The sequence below is a fragment of the Ictidomys tridecemlineatus genome, chromosome 3 (assembly GCF_052094955.1).
Source record: "Ictidomys tridecemlineatus isolate mIctTri1 chromosome 3, mIctTri1.hap1, whole genome shotgun sequence".
In the NCBI taxonomy this organism is placed as follows: domain Eukaryota; kingdom Metazoa; phylum Chordata; class Mammalia; order Rodentia; family Sciuridae; genus Ictidomys; species Ictidomys tridecemlineatus.
In genome coordinates this window covers 43444779-43470590 of record NC_135479.1, presented here as the reverse complement: position 1 = coordinate 43470590, position 25812 = coordinate 43444779, and the positions used below count along the sequence as shown (strand labels likewise).

The 25812-nt window shown below is 35.2% G+C and overlaps 1 protein-coding gene and 2 pseudogenes across 5 annotated transcripts in view; 1 reads left to right on the top strand and 2 right to left on the bottom strand.

Moving 5' to 3' along the window:
- Nsrp1 (nuclear speckle splicing regulatory protein 1) overlaps positions 1–25812 on the bottom strand; it is a 45766-nt gene that overhangs the window by 10003 nt on the left and 9951 nt on the right. The gene's annotated exons all lie outside the window — the stretch shown is intronic.
- LOC101967195 (large ribosomal subunit protein eL21 pseudogene) lies at positions 7856–8403 on the top strand (annotated as a pseudogene).
- Positions 13000–13166, bottom strand: LOC120884676 (U2 spliceosomal RNA; annotated as a pseudogene).

Here is a 25812-nt window from a genome sequence, read left to right as displayed (position 1 = left end):
AGTAATGTGAGATAATGAATATGCTAATTTGTTTTACTATAGTTAAGTTTTTAAAAAAATTATCTATATATCCCCTAACAATTTGTTGTTACACCATTAATATACACAATAAAATTTACTTCCTGGGTTCCATCCTTAGCACCACATAAAAATAAATAAATAAAAATAAAGGTATTGTGTTTAACTACAACTAAAAATATATACATTTTTTTTTTTTTAAGTATCACTGTGACCAGGAGTGGAAGTATACAACTGTTATTCTCAGCTACCAGGAAGGCAAGGCAGGTGGACTATAAGTTTGTGGCCAGCTGGTCAAGATAAAAAGTAAAGAGGACTGGGGATGTAGTTCAATCCCTAGCAGTGCCAAAAAAGAAGTATCATCATGTATATAATGTGAATATATTCATTAACACCATATAATGTAAATTTATTAATGAAAACTGAACTACACACTTTCATTGTGTATGAATTGTGAATATATTAATGAACACTAAACCACATACTTAAAGCGAATTTATGGCATGTGAAATTAATCTAAAATATAAAACTACTGATTAATCTATACCTTCCTCTCAATTTTGCTGTGAATCTAAAACTGCTATAACGCACCCCCCCACACACACACTCTCTCAGCCCTAGGTCATAGGTTTTAGCCTACTGGTTATTTTCAGTTGTATAGTATCAATAATTGGTGCTCTCCCTGCCATGGCAACAAACAACAAAATACATGTAATTCCAGTTCCCTATAATCACAGAGACAAACTTAATACCCAAAGGCCATACAAGTATTAGGACACATATTTAATAAATTAAAAAGGCAAAGAACTAAAGACATTTTAGGTGACTGCAAAGTGACTGCAACTGGGAGATGCCGATAACAAACAATAGCAACTAATGCTTACTGAGCTAACTGCTGTGCTAAGTGTATTACTTGCATATTACATGTATTACTCACTTAATCCAAATTTCCCTGTTAAGTGATACAATGTTTTCATTCCTTAGAATATCAATTTAAACATGAAAACTGATGATAATAATAAATATTTCCAATGTATTTTATGACTCAAATTAACATAAATGAGATATATTTTTCTTGATTCTCCTGCGTAAGTCAGGGAAAACAAGGAACTGAGCAAGAAAAGAAACATATTTCATATATGTGCCTGACAAATAAAAGAAAACTAAGATATAAGTGTGATCATATTATTAACTTCTAACTTCAGAGTTTCTACACTGTATACTATAAGAAGTAAGTACAAAATAATGGTCACAAGGCAGACCTGGGGATCTTGGCTGACTTTTAGTCTAACTCTGTTATTCCAGGTATTTTAACTTTTTTCTTGTTCAGTTTCTTCATCTAGTCAAGAGTATTTATCTCACAAGGTCCCCCCTGTCACCCACCTCTTGGTACTGGGCAATGAACTTAGGGCCTTGCCCATGGGTTCATCCCTAGCCCAAGGTTGTTTTGAGGATGAAATGAAATAACATGTAGAAAGCACTTAGTAGCTGACTCAAAAGAGTTAGCTATCATTTATATTGCTATTACTACGTTCATGTTTAAGAACATGGGGCTTGGGCTGGGATGTAGCTCTCTGGCAGAGCTCTTGGTCCCCAGCACCACAAAAATCAACAAAAGAAACAAAAACTAAGAATTTTAAAATGACATAGGGTTTCAGAAATGTTCATATTAAATTTGAAATAAAAAAAAGAAATACATTAAATTAAGGTTTTTTTTTCCCTTGGAGTATGATTGTTAAAACAAACTGTTCACTGTGAGAAGCCATTCTCGAATGTGATTTGAGTTACCTCCCTGGCTGGGTGAGAGGCACTCAGGCAAGCTTTGTCAGAGCCTTCCCCACCCTGTCTCAGGTGCGAGGGCTTGTCCATGTGGGGGTGTGCCTGACCACTGACCTGAAGACCAATCACTGACCCTGACCTTGGAATGCTGCCCCCTTCCATCTTCATTGGATGGAATTTTCCCTTGAATTATTTTGTTCTCCAATAAAAGCTCACTCCTTGGCGTGTCCCCCCCCCCCCCCCCCCCGCGCCTCTTGTGTTAACCTCACTACTGCATTAGGTAGCTGGAGGCAGGAGCTAGGAGGAGCCCTCTCTAAGCTGGGCAAATAAGGTAACTGAGAGTCATGTCTCTTTAATTTAAACTCATTAGTTAATTTCTATGCTTCGAACCTCTATTATAAAGCTAGCGTGCAGGTTGCGTGGCTGAGTTCACCAGAAAAGCATGCAACTACATTCCACTTTGAAATATATTTTTCAGTGTGCTTAATAAAACACAAGGTCCATATCTACTTGAAGTTACATGATATGATCACATTTGCACCTATAAAAATAGGAAAATCTATTTTGTTGACTATTTAAAAGGCTGCCATGTTTCATGTTAAGATTCTTTAAAGTTTTATGTTCAGTATATCAATAAATAGGAAATGAGAGATACATACATTACCATAGGAGCTGTGATTTAACTAGAAATGACTTTCTAGAATTGACAAAGAGATTTACTTGGAACTACTCATAAGTAAAAATACATCACCCCCAAAGCATTAGATTAGAAAGAACTCTCCTTTGAGGGAGTCTTCTACTTTGCTGCTCTAATAACTACAAGCTAGAATCTGACAGTAAGAACAGGCCAACTGAACAGATATCTATCTGCCTTTAATAGTCACCCTGTGGTTTGGGGTGAGAGGGGAGTACTCATTAAAGCAGTTTTATTTTTTCTAACTTTATTTTAAAATAATTATAAATTTGAAAGAAGTTGCCAAGAAACATATAGGAGGTACTATACTCCCTTTGCCCAACCTCCCCCAGTGTTGACAACATGCTTAAATAAAACAGAACATCAATACCAGGAAATTATGTAGCTTCATGAATCTATGGCCACAATCAAGACACATATAACTGAACCATTATTGACATGAACGCTTTGTGCTACCGCTTTACAACCATACCCATCCTTCTTCCACCCTCCCTAATCCCTGGCAACCACTAATCTGTTATCTTTGTAATTACATTTCATGAACATTCAACAAATGGAATCATGCAGTATACACCCATTTGAGATTGGCTTTTACAGCGTTATTTTCAAGGAATGCATTTTGATTAGTTTAGAAATCACAAAAATATCTAAGGTACTACCACCAAATACCCTAGCCTACAAAACCTAAGGCAAAATAGCTGTTAAAAAACAAAAACAAAAACAAAAACAAAAACAAAAAACACCTATGGAATGTGACCACACCACACAATATGATCACTGATTCCAAAATTAGCACACAATTATTTTTATTTTGTCTGAAGACTAGTTCACTGAAAAACTTAAGATGGTAAATGTTCACTAATGGTGCTTTCTCATAAAACCACAAATTATTAGTTTTAAATTCAGAAAGACAAAAACTACTTTCTTTAAGGGTCTTTAATTTTTTGTTTTTTTATAAACAGGTTCAAAAAGTTCAGTTGTTCACTGAAAGTGCAAAATCTACACATATATTTTGAAATAGATTTCCTACCAAAAACCTCAGGAAATTACGTTTTCAAAACTCTGGAAATTGCTTGTAAATGTTTTCTGAATCTACTATGTGTACAGTATTTAGATTAAGTGCTACACAAAGCTTAAAATCTAGGGCTGAGGGTTTATGTAGCTCAGTGGTAGAGTACTTGCCTACTCTTCAACACCCCACGCCACCCCGTTTAAAAAAAAGTTTACAATCTAGTGGAAAAGAAGGCATTTGGTCAACATTTTAAATTTTGAAAAGTTGGTAGTTTCTACTCATTTTAACTTCCAAGAAGAAATGAATACAAAAAAGAAAACACCTAGCCTATAACACACATGATTATAAAAGAGTAAAGATGTGGTCATGTATAGGCCCCATAAATTATAAAATTAAGAAAAAATGTTGCATGCTGGGGATATAGCTTAGTTGGTAGAGTGCTTGCCTCACATGCACAGAGGTCCTGTGTTCAACCCCTAGCATCCCCCCCCCCCAAAACCAAACCAAACCAAAACAAAACACCCCACTGCAACTGGATTTTCTTGTCTTCCATTGTTCACTATAGAGAATAAAATTAACCAATGTAATGTTTGTTTCACTGAACTATAGTTAGATTTGGCTTGACTAGATGGAAGACCTTTTTATCTAAAAGGGAGAAAATAAAACCTTTATAATTAGCTCAGACAAATGGAAGGGAAAGTACTTGATTGTGTACCTTTCTTATGTCATCCTACATGTTTAAATGGGTTGTCTTCTGGGTTGTGATGACTACTAAAGAGAAGTAGCCCTGTAATATTATTAGAACTCCTTCACCAAGAAACAGAATAAAATTACAGATACTAGTCCACTATTTATATTATTAAATTACCTTTTTAAGTACTAACTTTTTAACACTGAACAAATATTTAGAAAAAGATTCTGAATTTTTTTTTCAGATATCAATCTATCATTCCAAAGCTAATAAAGCACAATAAAAAGATTGCTCATGGGTTTCTTTCTAAAATAAGAGGCTTACCTATCCACTTGTCCAAAATAGCTCTTAGCTAAAGAAAAACAGTTCAAGAATCAATCTTTCTGCAAATGGGTTACAGCTACAATTTTCTGTTGTGCTGAGAACTCAGAGATGAGAACTTCCTGTTCTTTTTTTAATTTAAACTTAGGAACAGATCATTTATTAAAAGTCTTAAAACTCAACAATATTTACTATTGGTTTTACTTGCTCCCATTCACAGAACTCCTGTAAATACAAAGCCTGTTTAAGAGTTGTGAAGAGAGGGCTGGGGTTGTAGCTCATTGGTAGAGCACTTGCCTAGCATGTGTGAGGAGTCACTGGATTCAATTCTCACATATAAATAAATGAAGTAAAGAAAAGAGGTTCATCAACATCTAAAAAAATAAATATTAAGGGGCTAGGGCTGTGGCTCAGCGATCGCACACCTGCCTGGCATGTGTAAGGCACTGGGTTAGATTCTCAGCACTGCATATAAATAAATGAATAAAATAAAGGCCTATCAACAACTAAAAGAAAAAATTAAAAAGAGTTATGAAAAGTTATTTTTAATTACATAAGCTCAGACCTAAAACAAACAGGGGAAAATTAAAAAAAAAATGGCTATGAACAAAATTTGGAAAAGAAAATATACATCACTATTAACGATATGAAAACTTAAATTTGATAATGATTTAAAAAATGATATTACCCAATATGGCAAGGTATAATGGAAAGCAAGGATACACTGTGAAGATGTGATAGAGTGCTTCAGAATTATTGTAATTATGAAAATTATACTATCCAATTATACTTACACCAAAAGATTTTAATGTGAGGTTTTGAAAAGTTTTAATAGTTCTCCCACTGATAACTCAATTAAGTCCCACATATATTACTGGGTCCTCATATAAAAGGTAACACCTGGTTTGTTCCACTTTCCTCCAATATCCAAAATTTGAGGTGTTTTGTTTTGGGGTGGTAGTAGGGATCAAACCCAAGGCCTTATGTATGCTAGGCAAACATTCTACCACTGAGCCCCAAACATTTAGGTTTTGAAGAATATACAAATAACCTAAAACATATTCATTTAAAATAATTCCATAGGAAAAAAACAGGTTGACAATTTCTTCCCAATATAATTATATCAAAGAGTATATAGTACTAATACACTATATAGTATTTTCATGGAAAAGAAAAATGTACAGATGCACATATAGAAAACTACTATAAAAGTGACAAATCACTTAGAAAAATTATGAACTATTTAATAATATGTGTCTAGCTTGGAGACAAGGGTTTAGCCTTCTGAATAAAAAAATCAAAACCAATTTCTTACTTTTTTTTTTTTTTGGTGGTGGTACCAGGGATGAATTGAGGAATACTTAACCACTAAGCTACATCCTCAGACCTTTTTTTTTTTTGGAGACCGGATCTCCCTAGGTGCTTAGGACATTGCTAAATTGCCTCAAACTTGTGATCCTCTTGCCTCAGCCTCCTGAGTTGCTGGGATTATGGGCTTGTGCTACTAAGCCCAGCTCAAAGCTAATTTCTAAACTTCACCTCATTCCATACAACAAACACTAAAATATATTTCAGTTGTTATTAAATACCTCAATGCAAACACAAATTGAGAATAATTAAGAAGAAAATGTTTCTTTTTAAAGTAGTAGTATAACCATACCAAGCTACAGAGCAACTAGAATTCTCAGTGAATTAGTGGAAATGTAAAATGGTATGACTTTGGAAAAGAAATTATTAGTTTCTTAAAAAGTTAAATATAGGGGCTGGGGATATAGCTCAGTTGATAGAGTGCTTTCCTCACATGCACAAGGCCCTGGGTTCAATCCTCAGCAACACACACACACACAAAAAGTTAAATACAAGCCAGGCACAGTGGAGCACACCTGTAATCCCAACAGCTCAGGAGGCTGAGACAGGAGGATTAAGAGTTCAAAGCCAGCCTCAGCAAGAGCAAGACACTGAGCAACTCTAAATAAAATACAAAATAGGGCTGGGAATGTGACTCAGTGGCCAAGTGCCCTCAATTCAATCCCTGGTACCCCCCACCCCACCCCCCACCGCCACAAAAGTTAAATATAAGTTTGAGGCCTGTCTCAGCAACACAAGACTCACAGTTAAGACTCGGCAAGACCTTGTCTCAAAATAAGAGATGTGGTTCAGTGGTAAAATACAATCCATGCATATGAATTAACCCAAGAGAAATGAAAACCTATGTCCACAGAAATACTTTAATACAAAAATGTACATAGTTGTTATTATTACTGGTTCCGGGGATTGAACTCAGGAGTACTCAACCACTGAGCTACATCCCAGCCCTATTTTGTATTTTAATTAGAGACAGGGTCTCACTGAGTTGTTTAGCGCCTTGCTTTTGCTGAGGTTGGCTTTGAACTCATGATCCTCCTGTCTCCACCTCCTGAGCAGCTGAGATTACAGGTATTGGCCACAATCATCATTTTTTTGAGGCGTCAGAGATGAAATCCAGGGCCTTATTCACTAGGCAAATGCTCTGCCTCTGACCTATGCATCTATAGTCCTTCCATTTGACTTTAAAAAGTCAAAAACACAATCCAAGTTACCACCAACATCCTATTGATATACATGATATGAATTAATCACAAAATAATTATGCTGAAGAAGTAAAAAACATCACTTCCATCTCAAGTATATATTGCATAATTCCATTTACATAAACTGAACAAAATGAATAGTATTAAAGAAAGCATACCAGTAGCTGTCTAAAGATTAGAAAAGGAATGAAAAAGGGCAGGAGGGAAGAATTATAATTAGGGATAAAGAAATTTTGGGGTGTGATGGCCATGTTCATTATCTTTATTGTGACAATGGTTTCATGGTATAAGCTGACATCAAAACTTAGCCAACAGGGGCTGGGGTTGTGGCTCAGCAGTAGACTGCTTACCTAGCATGGGTGTGGCACTGGGTTTGATCCCTAGCACCATATTAAAAAAAAAACAAATAAACAAAATAAAGGTCCATCTACAACTAAAAATATTTTAAAAAACACAGCTAAATATAATTTTAATAGCAGTATATATATGTCAATTACATTTCAATAAAACTTACTTTTTTAAAGTAAAATAGGCGAGATCTTTCAGGTAGGACTGTGCGTGGCTCCCAGGGTCCTGTGTTCCTTAGGCTGGAATTGTAATTCTGTGGCCTCATATGTCATGCACTAGGATACTAGTGAGGCTCTTCACCCAATCTGGGATCCACTGTTCTAGGCAGTTGGGTCCACATCCTGTTACTCCTGCCAGACAGGGAGCAACCAGTACTGTGTAGGGCCTGGATGGTGGGCTGTGTACCCAACTGCGGTGCCCTGTTCCTGCACTGGGGGTTTGGGACCAGGTGGCCTGATGCTTTTCCAACTCCTTCCTATCTAACTTTGATGGTAATTTGCCAAAATGACAAACACAAAGGGAAAGAGGAGAGGAACCCGATGTATGTTCTCTAGGTCTTTTGGAAAACATGGAGTTGTTCTTTGGCCACATATACGCGAATCTACAAGAAGGGTGATATTGTAGACATTAAGGGAATGGGTACTGTTCAAAAAAGAATGCCCCACAAATGTTATCATGGCAAAATTGGGAAAGTCTACAATGTAACCCAGCATGCTGTTGACAGTGTTGTGAATAAGCTAAGGGCAAGGTTCTTGCCAAGAGTATTGAGCATATTAAGCACTCCAGAGTCAAGATAGCTTCCTGAAATGTGTGAAGAAAAATTATCAGAAAAAGAAGGAAGCCAAAGAGAAAGCACTGGGTTCAGCTGAAGCGCCAGCCTGTTCTACCCCAAAAAGCACATTTTGTGAGAACAAATGGAAAGGAGCCTGAGCTGCTGGAACCTTTTCCCTATGAATTCAAGGCACAATAAATGTTAAAAAAGAAAAAAAAGTAAAATAGGCAAGTGCAGTGGCACACACCTATATAATTCCAGTAATTTCGGAAGGAGAAGTGGGAGTTCAAAGCCAGCTACCTGGTCTCAAAATAAAATATAAAAAGGGTTGGGGATGTGACTCAGTGGTTAAGCACCCCAGGCTGAAAATGAAAAAATGATACCAAAATTAAAAAATAATAATATTATGTCAGGTCCTACACTAAAAATTGTAGAGAAAAATATACCAAACTACTGCTGATAGGCAATCTCAAGTAGTTATTCATATACTTGGAAGGGGAAAAGAAGATTCAACTAGTGACAGACTGACCAACACTGTGGAAAATCAGTTGCAAGGGAGCCTCAATGAATTAAACTCAGGAAGACCAGAAGTATGGACACATTCAAAAATAAGCGAAGAGCCAGAATGTGTTAAGCCAAGTAAATATAGAACACAGGTTTAGAGCAAATTCTGAGGTAGGAAGATGATAGCAAATATAAATTTACAGTACAACAGATAAAGAGATTGTGACAGCTAAACAGCAGGGTGTAAATTCTGTATATAGAGCAAATTATATATGGAGTGCATATACACTACAGTATAAGGATGATTTTAAGAATAGAAAGCAGGTACCCAAAAATAGGTAAAGCTAGAGTTTGTAGCCAAAAATAGGTCAAAATCAAGGAGACTAGAGAATGAACAAAAGAAGCGAAGCTGTGTACAAGAATAGGGGCCCATATACAATTCTTATCAAAGGAAAGCTGGCTGATCAATCTGTCTTTTTTCCTGGTTGCTCAATAAGAAATGGCTTTAATCCTAACAAAGCACCCTTTCTGAAAATTTTAACCTGTCTCAGTTGATAATATTTAGTGACTTGCTTTACCTATATATTCATTTTAATGTTATAGACCAAAATTCTTGAGAGCAGAGATCTGTCTTATCAGTCTTTTCTTTATATATATATATTTATTTTTTAGTTGTAGTTGGACACAATACCTTTATCTCACTGTTTAATTTTATGTGGTTCTGAGGATCGAACCCAGGGTCTTGTACATGTGAGGCAAGCGCTCTACCACTGAGCCACAACCCCAGCCCCAGTCTTTTATTTTCTATTGGTAAAATCTAGTATATCATCTTCTAATCATCAGATGCTTGCATGATAACTAAAAATGTTAAACAACATTAAAAATTATGTTCATTGAAAATCAAATTCTCCATTTTCTGATAACATTTCTGGACCAGTTTACTTCCATTGCCCAGGAACTTTTTGTGTTACCACCTTTCTTCCAAGAAAACATATAATCCCTAAATACAAAACAACTGGTAAATGTTTAAGTTAAATATAATTAGAGCCGGGGCCAGAGGCTGAGATAGGAAGATCACAAGTTCAAAAGCCAGCCTCAGCTACAGTGAGGCGCCAAACAACTCAGTGAGACCCTATCTCTAAAAAAAGAAACACAAAATGTTAGGTTGATGGAGGCGGCTGAGGAACTGAGCATGCAAGAACTACCAATCAGGCCCTGACAGAGCTGCCTGTCAATCAGCCGGCTCTCCTGGCCAATCCTGGATCTTAGCCAGCTCCCTGGCCCCCACCAACCCCAGTAGGAGAAGGGACTCTAAAAACCCCTTTTCCTGTCCCCAGCCCTCCCTTCCTGCCCTAACCCAATAAATTCCAGTTCCACTCAGCTCTGGTGCACTTCTCCTTGGACCTACCCTGTTGGTCTGAGAGTCTCGCGGGGAGCGAAATCTCAATAAAGCCTCCTTCAGCAAGCAGCCTTTTAAATCTGTCTCCTTTTGTTCACCACTGCCTGACCTTACACAAAATAGGGCTGGGGATGTGTTTCAGTGGTTGAGAGTGCTCAGAGTTCAGTCTCTGGTCCTGCCACCCCCCCAAAAAAACATATATTAGAAAAGTAACGTATGCCTCCCAGCCAATTTCATGCATTCAAAGGTCAAATAAATAATTCTTAAAATTAGCCATGTTGAGCTTTCAATTCTTTGGGAATCTTAAGCCAGGTTCCTTCCTCCTAAGATGTTCAATAAGCCAGCAAAGGTGGATTTGCTAAGGAAACACAATAACTGTTTCAAAAAAAGAAAAAGAAAAAAAACCCCTGTGTAGACAGAAGCTGGCTTGTGTAGACGGAGGGAAAGCAGGATAGCAACCCAAAGCTAAAGAACACTGGGCACACTACTTGGGGGGCAGGATGAGAGCACTTCAGAGATATCTTTCCCCAGTTTCTTCCAAGGCAAGAAAGCAATACCAACCTATCATTGGAGGCAATGTCAGAACAGCTTTCTAACATGGGTGGGGTGACAGCCCTAATCTATTTGCTCAACAAACTTCCACAGCAAGAACAAACTCCTAATGAAGTGTCCTGAGGGACAAGGTAGATGGAACAATGGGAAGCCCAGATTGACATTACAGGTTCTCAGCCTTGAGACATTCACCACCATGCCAACACCTAGTTTATTTTATGAGGCTAATATACTTCTAACAGGGGCTGGGGATATAGCTCCACAGTAGAATGCATGCCTAGCATGTGTGAAGTCCTGGGTTCCATCCTCAGCACTACATAAAAATAAATAAATAAGGTATTGTGAAAAAAAAATTTACACACACACACACACACACACACTTTTAACAGTGGTCTACTTCACCTTATTTTTAAAAGGGACTTGTTTTCCTTTTCTTTTTTTTTTTTTAAGAGAGAGTGAGAGAGGGGGACAGAGAGAGAGAGAGAGAGAGAGAGAGAGAGAGAGAGAGAGAGAGAGAGAGAATTTTAACATTTATTTATTTTTTCTTAGTTCTCGGCGGACACAACATCTTTGTTGGTATGTGGTGCTGCTGAGGATGGAACCCGGGCCGCACGCATGCTAGGCGAGCGCGCTACTGCTTGAGCCACATCCCCAGCCCTTGTTTTCCTTTTCCTCTTCACCCTCTCCCCTCAACAAAATTACATTGAGTTATCCAGTGCTCTAAGGGAAGATTATATCTGCCAGAGGATCTAGGAAGTGATTGTCTCCCAAATTAAAAAGTGAATCCTAACACACCTTCAGGGTACACCTGGAATGCAGCCTTTGAAGAGCTTCTTTAAAATCCCCCTATTCTTCCGGATAGGCAGAATCACAGCCTCCAGGACAGGAATCTCCAGTGTTTCTCCTTTGCCAGAAAAGCAAAACTTCTTTTTCCTTTTTCTCCAAACTGTGTTCTTGTTACTGAATTGGCATCAGGGACAAGGACTGAGCTTTTGGTTACATTTTGACTTCAAACTGTTTTGTTTGCCTATTTGGCATCCATTCATTCATCCCAGGCCTAATAATATTAACTATATGTTCTTTAGACTGGAGGCCCTGGTTTGCACTTTGAAGACAGGGAAAGATAGGTCTCCAAGCTAGCCCAAGAGTCTGCCTTTCATATGTAATTAACCAACCCAGAAACCATTCCCCTTACCACCACCTCCAGGCTTTTAAATTCAAGAAGCAAATTCCTCTGCTCTAATTGCCCAGGGCCAGGTATCAAACAACTAGTGGCTACCTTTAACTCCCAGAGCTCATTGACATTATTCAAATTTGCCAATCCTACAGTTTCTTCTGCTCTGCCCTGACTTTCCCCTGGAAAACACAATAAATTAAATAATAATCCTTTTTTCAATGGTATTGAACTCAGCACGTCGCCAATCACCTCCATGTATTAAAATCCCATAGACACATTAAGACAATAAAGCTCATTTCATTTAGGAACATAGACATATTTGAAAATTCTACAGCAAGTATTACCAAACTGAATAACTTGATATGTTAAAAATAATACACCCCACTCAAAAATTACTTAAGCCAGAAACGTAGGAATAGTTTAACATTTGAAAATGCATCAATTTGGGGCTGGGGTTGTGGCTCAGTGGTAGAGTGCTTGCCTAGCACATTCGAGGCGCTGGGTTCAATCCTCAGCACCACATAAAAATATATAAATAAAATAAAGGTATTGTGTCCAACTACAACTAAAAAATATTTTTTAAAAAAGAAAATGAATCAATTTAATAAACTGCATTAATGGACTACAGGAGAAAAAGACACAACTATCTCAACAGACTGAGTAAAGGCTTTTGATACCTTTTTATGATTTATTTTAAAATTGTGAGAAAACTACGAACAGAAGAAAATTTCCTTAACAAACCTACATACTGAAAGTTAAAAACAAATACCAAACTTAATAGAAAAACTTTAGAAGCATTCCATTTTACAAAGACAAGACAGGATACACATGAAGGTTTTGTAACATTATTTGAGGACTTCGCTAATAAATGAGTAAAAGAAAAGAGGAGGTATAAATATTAGAAGAGATGGAGACAGATAAACTGTTGTAGTAACTGAGATTAGAAAGACTGTCAGACACAGAATCAACTTTAACTCTAAAGATAAAGCATAAGATCTTAAAGAGGTAAAAAATTATCTTATAAAAAATTCTAACTGGAAAAAGGTACATTTGTGACTTCTTAAAGATTAATCTAATGTATAAATTCAAGGCAATTCCAATACAAATTTTAGTTAAAAAAAAAAAACTTTAGCAGTTTATTTTTGTTTCTTTTATTTTAACCAAGTTTTATCTCCCCTGGAGGGAAATACTGCAATACCAGGTTGATGTGTGGAGTGGTCAGAGCAAGCTCCATTTAATGTATTGTTCTCAGATTGAGGATGTTATCAGATATTAAATGATAAGAACAGATTATTACACTTGATCTTAGCCAAAAGGCTGAGAAGTGATTAGGAGTTTTAATTTTCAAGTTGTTTCTAAACTTACTCTAAAATGTATATGTAACAAAAAAGATCTACAAATACTTCAATCAAGTTTCAAAACAAATATATAGTAAGGGACTCACACAACTAGATAAGATCTACAACTAAGCAGTAATTTTAAAAAACTGGTATTGGCACAGCAACACATAATCCAATAAAAGCTTGGCAGCAAATTCATGGATATATGGGGAAAAGATGAGCCACAAACAAGTAGAGAAAGTATGTAATAGGAAACCCGGTCTAAGAAAAATATTGAATCCCTACCTCACAAACTATATAAAAGTAAACAACCCGGATGAAAGACTTCCATGTAAAAGTTATTTTAAACCTAACAGTAAAACAAAGTATGTACATACTCCATGATCCAGAAATCCCACTCATATATATATGCTCAAAGAAAATCTTGCATAGGTTTATATTTGGATATGCATGAGAATGTTTTTTCATAGCACTGCTGTGGTAGAAGGAACCTGAAGGTAATTTAAGTGTTTCTCTCAGGGTAAAGAGAGAAAATAGAGTGGATGCATATACCACAGTTAAGAAATCAACTAGGTATGTATATTGTAATGCAGTGTTCACTGAAAAAATGTTATCTATAATAGTATTTACATATATAAAAGCATACACTTAAAAAACATACCTTTTCTAAATGAGATTAAAACAAACTAATATTTGTCAATTTTATAAAGTTAATAAAACACAAAGAAATTTAAAAAAGAAAAAATATATAAAAACCCACTTGAATCAAATGTATGAAATATGATGTCAAGAACTATGTAATGTTTTGAACAACTAATAATAAAAAATAAAATAAAATAAAAGGATACATATATATCAAGCACATATATCAAACATATCATGTTTAAAAGAGATGAAAAAGGGGATCACAGATGAAGAGGAAAATTATTAAAAATTAGCCTGTACAAGCTAATGATTTGTGGGGCTTTTTTTCAGGGGAGGGTGGGTACTGGAGGGTTGAACTCAGGAGTGCTTAACCACTGAACCACATCCTCAGCCCTTTTTGAGATAGGGTCTTGCCAAGTTGCTTAGGCCTTGCTAAATTGCTGAGATTACAGGCATGCACTATCTCTCCCTGGCCTACAAGATAATGATTTGAATATGTCTCGAAATGAAAAGTATGACTGACATCTCTGCACATTATTTCAGAAGTTTACTGCATGAATAGTAGCTCTTTCCTTTATTAAAGCAATACCATAATTTAAGAAAGACAGGTATTTCTATAGACATATAGAAAACAGTGCGTATACGTGAACATTTGTATATAAATGTCATGAAGAATGCAGTTCTGAAATAATAATCTTACCTGTTTTGTGTGATAATTTCTCTAAAATGAAGACATAGCAAAAAATGGGAGAAGCATAAAGGGGAGGTACAAAAGACAACGTGTATTGCTCATAGAAGAATACAGTTCTTTAGCACTCAAATATAGTGTAAGACATAAACAGAAGAAAAAAAATCAGCACATAGTTTCAATATTCTATGTTACATCAGCCAAAAACTGGTAGAAAATGTTTTTAAAGCTTTAGCAAAAATATATGTATTCGAATTAATGTTATCATTCTAATTATTCTTTAATTCACCAATAAAAGAAAAATCATTAGTTTATTTCAATTAAAAACAAAAACTTAATTTCAAAAGGAACAACATTAACCATGTTGGTAATAACTGGTACACTTAGAATGAAAAATCAAAGGTTTTCCTTTGATTCCTCCCTACATCAGGCAAATTTTAATGAAATACACTTGGTTAATGTCCCCCTACCCGCCCCCCCAATTAAAAAAAAAAAAAAAAAGGAAAGAAAAGCACTAGTTTGGCACCTAATATATATTCACAATGACCAAGTCAGGTGTGCAGCATCCCGAGTACAGACTTTATTAGAGTTCAGTTATAAATACACAATCTCTTGACACTGAAGATGTAGTTCTTACAGATAAAAGCCCAGAGGCAGGAAATGAATCTCCTCCCAAATACTGCTTCTTATCTTTAAAGTAACCTTAAATTATTACTAAAGTAATAAAGTAATTTTCTTTCAGAAAGTGATCTGATCTATTTTATTTTGAGCTTTTGATATATCCAAGAGTAAGATGGGGTATTATTGCATTTTGTCTGGCTACCCACACTAAAGCACAACACACACACACACAAAAAGACTTTTTAAAAATGACTTTTATGGTAAAATTGAAAAGGCAATAACAAATCTGTCAGATAAAAATGTATATTGTTTTGGAAAAATAGAAAACTAATTTACTATTTAATAAATCTGGAAGTAAAGCTTTTACTACCTTCTAATTAGAAAGTTTCTGTTACATAGGATAAGTAAAAAGAGTACAAAGAGATTGTATATAAATTGAATAAAATCATAAATAAAAATATAATTATGGATATTAGTGTTTTATTTATGTAATTTTTCTAATATATGGTTCCTAGATAATGGCTACAACCCAAGTTGGAAACCAAGATTCTATTAAAAGGTCACAAAAAGGCCAGGCTGGCAACATGACTATCAAATATAGAGTGGGATGATGACAGCACAGGAAACTTTCATACAATTAACGATTAATAAGGGTAATTACTAAACACAGAGAAGATACCATTATTATTATAGCAATACAGGTACCATTTATTGCACTTCCACTATGTATCATGCTCTATACTAGAAACTTAAGACATAGGGCTAGGGTTGTGGCTCAGAGGTAGAGTGCTTGCCTAGCATGCGTGGGGCACTGAATTCAATCCTCAGCACCACATTAAAAAAACAGTAATAAAATAAAGATTGTGTCCACCTATAAATAAAAAATAAATATTAAAAAAAGAAACTTAATTTTTAAAATAAACTATAAGTAATTGGGTGCAGAGGCCCACACTAGTAATCTCAGCCAACTTGGGAGGATGATGCAAGAGGATCTGAAGTTCAAAGCCAGCCTTAGTAACTCAGTGAGACTCTAAGCAACTTAGTAAGACTATGTCTCAAAATAAAAATAAAAGGGGTGTGGCTCACTAATTAAGTGCCCCTGGGCTCAATACTCCGTACAAAAAACAACCAACAAAACTTTAATAATATTAGAGTTGTTTGTTTTTTTAATGTGGGAGCTGAGACTAATAAGATTTAAACAACTAAACTAGGAAAGCAATATAAAGTTCAAGCTGACAAACTAACACATGCTACAGCTTCCTTCTTCCTAATCTAAACTCTTGAAATGACAGATACATTCATAATCATCCTAGAAAACATGAAGGGATACTCTCAGTGAACTGGATACCTGAAGAAGATAGAAAGCAAGAAATCAAAGTACCTACAGAGGATGAGTGACAGAAAAGTTAAGAATGGTTTCTAGGGTACATGTTCTGACTTAAAAAGAAAGATTAATTGGCCTCTCACAGTAGCATCCCTATGGGGATCATTACATATTGTCTTTTAAAAAAAATATTTATTTACTTATTTATTTTTAGTTATCGGCGGGCACAACATCTTTGTATGTGGCGCTGAGGATCGAACCTGGGCCGCACGCATGCCAGGCGAGCGCGCTACCGCTTGAGCCACATCCCCAGCCCCTACATATTGTCTTCTTTGGAGAAAGCAAGTAACAAATTTAGTTTCTGCCCTTTGTTCAAAGGTGTGAATAAGAAAAATGCTTCAGGGACTGGAGCTGTAGCTCAGTGGTAGAGCAATTGCCTACATGTGAGGCATGTGAGGCACTAGGTTCGATACTCAGCACTACATAAAAATAAATAAAATAAAGGTGAGAGAGAGAGAGAGAGAGAGAGAGAGAGAGAGAGAGAGAGAGAGAGACCTCAGATGATAGGCTTGGGAACACCCAAGAACTGGAACTTTGTTAAGGCTGCAGTATTACATTAACCAACAATAAATTCCAAGCCTTTCCTATAAGTAGGCAATAAATAGTAACAAATAGAGCTGGCCATAAAATCTTCATCAATGTAAGAACAACAAAATGTGGGATAAAAACTCAAAAACTTGAAGAACTCACACTGTGGAGATAAAACTGTACTGAGATAATATTTAAAGATAGAATTTTGTATCCATAAAAATAACGAATTAGAGCTTTAAAAAGATTATGAAAATAAACAAAAGTCAAAGAATTCTTCCAGATGCACTGAACAAATAAAAAAAGGTCAAAACACACACACATATAAACATTTGCTATTCTTTAAAAAAAAATCTTTTAATTATAGATGGTCACAATATCTTTATTTTGTTTATTTTATTTTTTTAATGTGGTGCTGAGGATCGAACTCAGTGCCTTACAGGTGGGAAGTGCTCTGCCACTGAGCCATACCCCCAGCCCACGGTTGCTATTCTTATATATCAGCAATAAATGTTTAGGAAATCTAATAATTTTAAGTGATTCCAAGCATTTGAGCTACTAAGTAGATTAGTTGTATGATTTCCATCGAATTTTACAACTCTACATCTGCCCATTTCTTCAATTGTAAAGTAAGGTTAATGACACTGTATTTCACTGATTCAAGGGCTAGAGGTATATAGCTCAGTGGCAGAGCACTTGCCTACAATATATGAGTCCAATCCCCAGCACCACAACACCCAAAAATAACCGAACAAAAAACCCTAGCATCTTTCACCATTTCTAAAACATGCATTTTTCACATTTAATCTCCAGAAATCAATGATTTCTCCAAACAAACAAAAAAATCTGTCATCCAGGAAACAATAACGATGTACTACTATAGGAAAACTTTCCACTGACATAAAGCATTAGTATGAAAACATCCTAGATTTGAAATTTTGACAAAAAATAGCAAATTAAGATGATTATATGACATAATCCATATAAAACATGTAGAGCAATGCCTAACATACAACGAGTACTCAACAAACATTAGCTTTTCTTATTTTGTCCTACCTTACATCAAAACAGGTTACAATGCCAGAGCAATTGAAATAAGAATACCTCTCAATCTTATATTGCTGTATACCCCTTTTTGAAAGAGGTATTTGTTGGAGTTGGGGATGTGGTTCAGTGGTAGAGCCTAGCAATGTGTGAGGCACGGGATTTGATTCTCAGCACCACATAAAAATAAATAAAATAAAGGTATTATGTCCATCTACAACTAAAAAACATGTTTTTAAAGAGTTATTTGTTTATGTCCCTTATCTACAATGAAATAAAACCCACTCATACAGATCTTCTACATATAATTAAGAAAATTATATATACACAAACACAATAAAAGACAGTAAGTCACCAATAGCTTCTACTTTTATGCAAAATCACTATAATCACCAATGCTATAAATACAAATGCTGAGTGCAGAATTGGTGACTGAAAAAAAACAGAAGTAAGACTGATGACAATGATAAGTTTTCTTATTGGTTATCAACTCTTGGTAAAGTTCTGAACAAAACAAGATAGAATCCTTCCTCAATCTACAAAACATCTTTTAGCATATGTTTTATCATGAAAAAATATTACTTTTAGGGTTGGGGATATAGCTCAGTTGGTAGAGTGCTTGCCTCACATGCACAAGGCCCTGAGTTCAGTCCCCAGCACCATACACACACATTAAAAAAAAAAAAAAAAAAGAAAGAAAGAAAAAATATTAATTAAACAAAGTATTTATTAAACAAAGTATTTATTTTATTAAAAATTTCACTTAATACAAATAAAACACAAAATATACTATGTTATGTGTAAAAAGAATTTGGGTCTTAGGTTCATGGTTCATAAATTATAAACAGCTTTTCATCTATATGCACATTCGCAGAGATTTTACCTATATGAATGGAGGGTCATGAGATTCAGAATATCTACCATCTCTGGCCCACATCAAAAATTGGTGCCAATGGCATACTACCCTTAGTGTTTGTAATAAGCAAAAGCCATTCCACAAATTTCTTAATGTCCTTTGGATATAGTAACAACCCCTTTGGAAACTCTTAAGATAAATTTTTAAAAAACAAAAAACAAATTCTGACCAACTGATGAAAATTAAATAAAGTCCCAACTCCTCAAATAGGAAGTGTTGTGTAATTTTGCATAATAAAAAACACCCTTCCAGAGACTTCTGGTTTCTTTTTCCAACTAATAAACAAGATTGCCTCTTTGAAGTCTGTCTGATCTTTGCCAATTGCCCAACTAGTCCTTTTTCTATTTCTTCTTAGATTCATTCTTTGAAACTCTTAAAATTCCATTATGAACAAACTGCCCCTTCAAAGGAAGCATAATATACTGTTTATAAGCATGGACTTCAGAATCAGGCAGATCTAGACTCAAAATTTAGCTCCACTAATTTAGTATTCTTTGTATAATATGTTCCAATTAACTCCTTAATACCTTAGTTTCCTTAACTAGAAAATTTCTCCTTTCCCTTTAGTTTCTTCCCTTTTAGTGTAAACATAAACAAAACACCTCTATCCTAAGATAATAACAAAAAGGAAAATTCCAGCAATTCTACCATTCTTTCTTTTTTTTTTTGGGGGGGGGGGTCACCAGGGATTGAATTCATGGGTGTTTAACCACTGAGCAACTTCCCCAGCCCTTTTTATTTATTTATTTTTTATTTTGAGACAGGATCTTGCTTAGTTGCTGAGGCTGGTCTCAAACTTGCAATACTCCTGCCTCAGCCTCCCAACTCACTGGGATTACAGGCATGCACCACAGTGCCTGTCATTACCATTATTTCTTAAACCATCATTTCATCTCCTCCTCTCCCTTTCATGTCCAATTTTCAAAATGTGACCATTAATAAAATCCAAAAGTTAATGACCAAATAATAAGAAACAAGAAAGGAAGATTATAGAGCTCAAGAAACATTTAGGACTAAAGTAATACCAATAGAACTATTAAATAAATTAGAAACAGCAAGAAACAGAAGACAGAACTTAAATAGTAACAAAGGTTTAAGATAATAATGGTTAACGTAGAAGAAAAAAATATACATATATATTAATTTTCCAAACAGCTCTCGTTTACCTTGTTCTACTTTTCCATGGCCCTTGTCATCTTTCACACTAACCCCTAATTTATTATTTATCATCTTTCCTTGCTCTAGTGGAATAAGCCCCACAAAGGCAGTGGCTTTTGTGTGTTTCACTGGCACAGAGAAGCGGATCAATAAATAACTGCTGATAGCTGAGAAAGATGGCACACACCTGTAATCAAAGCTACCACACTGAGGGAGGAGGACTGCTAATTTGAGCTTAGTCTCAGCAAGTTAGAAAGACCTAGTCTCAAAGTAAACAGAAAGGGTTGGGGATACAGCTCAATGGTAAAACACCTGTATTCAATCCCTAAGCACCATTAAATAAATATCTGTTGAATGAAAGAATGAATAAATGCATAATGATACAGGAAGACAAAAATGATCCTCCAAAAAGAAAACCCAGCAAACAAACCATAAAAAGTATTCTGATGTAAGTCAATTTCTATGAAGTTAAGGAAAAGCTAATAGATAAAAAATGACAATGTATTCCAGGAAAAAGTAATACAAAATTACTAAATCAAAACATCATATTTAACTTAAATGATACAAAGAAAATACATACTCTAGTTGCCCAAGTCAGTAAGTAGAAAAAAAGAAACCATTATTTTCATTTCTTCAAGAGAATACTCATGCCAGACAAAATGACTAACACCTACTAAGATTTTAAAATAAATTGTTATTCTAGAAATACCATACCCATTCAAGTAGGTATTTAAATGATAAAAAGCAACATACAAGGGCTTAGTGGTACAGCAGTTGCCTAGCATGTATGAGGCTCTGGTTTTGATACTAAACATCACATAAAAACAAAATAAAGGTACAATGTCCACCTACAACTAAAAGAAAAAAAGAAAAAAAAGAAAGAAAAAAAGAAACAGATAAGCATTCTTTAACAAATGAGAACCGAGGAAATAATACCCCATAAGCACATGTTGTAAAACTATGAAATTAAGCCCAAGATCTCAGAAACTAAAAGAAATGGCAAAATGACTATATAGTGAATCAAATTAAATTAAAAAGTAAATTATCACAATAGATGCTAAAAACCATTAATACTCATTTGTGACTTAAGAAATTCCTAGCAAGTTAGAAAATGTAGCAAAAACAGCAAATATCACATTTAATTATGAAACTTTATAAGAAATTACCATTAAAAGAACATGATAAGAATGTTTGTATCACTGCTTCTATTTATTTCTGTATTATAATTTCCAGCCAACACAATATAATACACACATAAAAGAGGCAAAAGATGGGCTGGGGTTGCGGCTTAGCGGTAGAGTGCTCGCCTCAAACGTGAGGGACCCTGGGTTCGATCCTCAGCACCACATAAAAAAGTGAAATAAAGGTATTGTGTTCATCTACAACTAAAATAAATAAATAAATATTTTTTTTTAAAAAAGAAGCAAAATAAAGAAATAGGAGTATGAGGTAAGAATTGAAAAAAAGGACAAAAATACCTTATTTGTAGACAATGACTGTCATAAGAAATTTTTTTTAAAAATTAAAGTATTAAAACCATAGATGCTACAATTACCAACACAATATTCATATTCATCAGTAATAATAAGCTAGAAAATCCCCTCATACAATAGCAACAAAAGCTGAGTACACATAAGTAAAACTAACAAAGAGTATGTGTTATTTTTATGGAAGAAATTATAAAATTTACTAAAAGGTATTTAAAACGTCTTAAAGAAATAAATCATCTTTATAAATGGAAATACTAAATTATTTCAGAAACGTATAAATTACCTCTGTAATTAATGTATAAATTCAATACAATTCCAATTGAAATACCAGAGTTTTCCACTATGAAACTGAAAGTGACCCAAAATTCATTTACATAGTAGCCAGGTGTGGCAGAGCATGCCTAAAACCCCAACAACTTGGGAAGCTGAGTCAGAACAATCATAAGCCAGCCTCAGAAACTCAGCAAGGCCCTAAGCCTTGCTAAAACAAAATAAAAAATAATTTACTTAAATATTCCAAGGCAATCTTTATTTGTAATACTGGGGATTGAACCCAGGGACACTCTTCCACTGAGTTACATCTCCAGCCCTTTTTTGTTTTTTGATACAGTCTTCAATTAGGTTGCTGAAGTTTGTCTTGAATTTGCAATCCTCCTGCCTCAGCCTCCAGAGTATCTGGGATTACAGTTGTGTACCACTCTGTGTGGCTGACTCAAGGTAATTTTAAAGAATAAAGATAAGGCACTACAGTGAAGAGGTCAAGAGAAAACAAGGCAACAGATGGCTTTGTAGGCTAAAATTAAGAATTCTGGCCTTGAGTTGGGTATACAGCTCAATGGTAGAGCCCTTTACCAGAAATGTGTAAAGCCCTATGTGAGACCCTGAATTCAAATCCCTGCCAAAAAAAAAAAAAAAAAAAGATTTTGGTTTTTATCCTAATAATACTGGGGAGTCAATAGTGATTTTTAAAACCAACAAGATCAGGGCTGGGGAATGTGGCTCAAGTGGTAGCATGCTCGCCTAACATGTGTGAAGAACTGGGTTCGATTCTCAGCACCACATAAAATAAAGATTAAAAAAAAAAACAAACCAACAAGATCACTTGAAAGTATGCAAAAAGGTATAATAGAGGCTTAAAGACAACCTGAAAGTTACTGAAACTAGCAGAGCATTGGACTCTGAAAATTTCCTTCCATAAAAGCAACGACAACAATAACAAAAAGTTAGATTCAATTTTTTTAGAACTCTTGAAAATTAACCAAAGGCTTACAGTAGTCCATGGGGTACTTATTCAAGAAAAACCACCTGGGGGCTGGGGATATAGCTCAGTTAGTAGAGTGCTTGCTTCCCATGCACAAGGCCCTGGGTTCAATCACCAGCATCGACCTCCCCACCCAAACCAGCTGGACTTTAGTCAGAACAGTGAGTTTTCTGGTGTTCTAATTTGCTCTAGTTCCTAGTTCCATCATCCCTACACCCCACCCAGTGACATGGTAGCCTATAAAACATCTACCATCATGAAGAAAAACCAGCAGTCTGGCAGCCAGTGCCAAACAGCCTTTTTATTTTTTAGTTTTAGGTGGACATAATATCTTTTATTTATTTATTTATTTTTATATGGTGCTGAGGATCGAACCCAGTGCCTCATGTATGCTAGGTGAGTACTCTACCACTGAGCCACAACCTCAGCCCCAAACAGCCTTTTTTTCCTGAATGTGTCTGTCAAAACCCAAAAACAACTGGCTAAAGATGTAGCTCCGTGTAGAGCTCATGTGCAGCATTAACAAGGTCCTGGGTTCGATCCCCAGCACCAAAATAAACAACATACACAAGGGCTGCTTAATGTTGTGAATAACAGTTACAGTAGTTGGGCAAACTACAAGTTATTTAAAAGTTGGGGACTAGAGTGTATTATACAGGGGTCTTTAAAAACTCCAACATATTCCTGAGAATCTTGATGGTCACATGCATACACAGGCCAATGAATATGACTAGGAAAGACCTAAGAGATCTTAAGTTCTCGAGGCTGACCTTCAGGATCTGCAAGAAGTGTAGGCTAAGGCAGAATAGTAAAATGCTCAGCTGGGAACTGAAGGCATGCTACAACATGTATATTGTCCATCTCCTGGAAAAGGCCAGGAGACTTATTAGTTCCATGTGTTTAAAGAAATCTCTGTCAACTTGTTAGACAAGCACTGATAGAGCAGAGACTTGAATGGCTGCAGGAAACAAAGAATACAGACTTTACAGATTAGTTTTTAAAAAGTTACTAAACAAAAATGGCCTAAAAATATAGGCCAGTGACAGAAGTGTTTGATTTGCATGTATAGCCCTGGGTTTGATCCCCAGCACTCTGAAAATGTAACAAACCCTGAATAGAGGGGAAAATTTCCAGAGTTGTCACATTATATAACTTTAAACTTCAAATTAAAAAAAAGACTTAAAAAAAATCTGACCACGTCAATATAAGTAAATTTGGCCAAAAGCATACAGATATAATCAAGACTCATAAAGCAACTTTACGTATCTAAAAGGACCCAAAATTAATACCACTTCCTTCCTGGGAAATAATAAGAATTTCCACCTCATCTCATCTTCACAATCTGGGTTTTCTCAGGTATTTCTGTAATGCCGTTATCTACTGGGAGAAAAAAATAAGAGGAAAAGAATTCTCTTGCCATCTCTCCCACTCATAAAAGAATTTTATCATTTAGTGCATCCCTTTCTCTCCTTTTGCTTTTTCACTCCTAGACAGCGGGTTAAAAGAATTAATTTTTAGCAAAACTGCAAAATTACTTTAAATCCTTTACTGCTTAAGCTGCAATTTAGATTTATTCAGTAGGAATACAGTTTAGTAGCATGAGAAAAGTTAAAAAATTCTTAGCCATCATTATAATAACCTAAATTTCCTGACATTTTCAAAAGTAATATGCTTTGTCATGTCTATGTAAAATTGTCATTTTATTTGAACTATACCAGACTATCCAGAAAAATAGGAAATTATTTGATTATAACTGATGAAAAACCACAACTAAAACACTTTATTGATTCAGATGTATTATAATGTTCAGACAGATTAAAATTTAAACTTTTTCTTACCATTAGCAAGCCAACAAGCTTCCAGCTAAAATAAAATTAGCTTTTCATTAGGAAAAACAAACCTATAAAGACCACTTTCTCAAAGGAAAAAAAAATTAATTTTTTTGCTTTTGGTAGTACTGGGAATTGAACCCAGGAAGACTTTACCACTGAGCTACACCAAGACCTTTTTATTCTTTGAGACAGGGCCTTGCTAAATTACTAAGGCTGGTCTTGAACTTGTGATCCTCCTGCCTCAGACTCCCAAGTTACCGGTATTACAGGAGTACACCACCATGTCTGGCTCAAGAAATTTTTCCAAAGATTGGACTTAAAGTGGAGAAAGATTAAGAAACAGTGAAAACAATAAAAGTACACTATGTAATCCCATAACTTATTAATTCTTCTTAGGGAATATACAATTATGGTTATCTTTTTTAAAAGCAGTCACTCCCTTCTATTGTGTAATCCTATAACTTGTTATTGCTTCTTACTTAGGGAATATACAATTATGGTTATTTTTTTAAAGCAACATTCTCTGCTATTTTCAAAATTATAATCATAAAATAATAAACACAATTTTGAAAAACAAAACTCATACTGCCACTCTAAAGAGAAAATCATTTTCATTTATTATTTTCTACTTACCTATGCATATAATTTTATACAACTATTCATATTCAATTTTTCATTCTGCTTATTCCATTTTGTTTTTAAATAGTTTTTTTTTTTTAAAGACAGAAGAGAGAGAATTTTAATATTTATTTTTTTTTAGTTTTCGGCAGACACAACATCTTTGTTTGTATGTGGTGCTGAGGATCCAACCCGGGCCGCACGCATGCCAGGCAAGCATGCTACCACTTCAGCCACATCCCCAGTCCCGTTTTTAAATAGTTACCAACATTCTCTTAGTATGTTTTATGTTAAATAAATATATTATTCCTGCTTGTATTTTAATATGATTTGAAAACTAAATCCTCCTACTGAAAATCCTTAAAAGTCACCTGAGTTTTTCCTTAAAAAATAATTTGGATGGGTTGGGGCTCTAGCTCAGTGGTAGAGCGCCTGCCTAGCACATGTGAG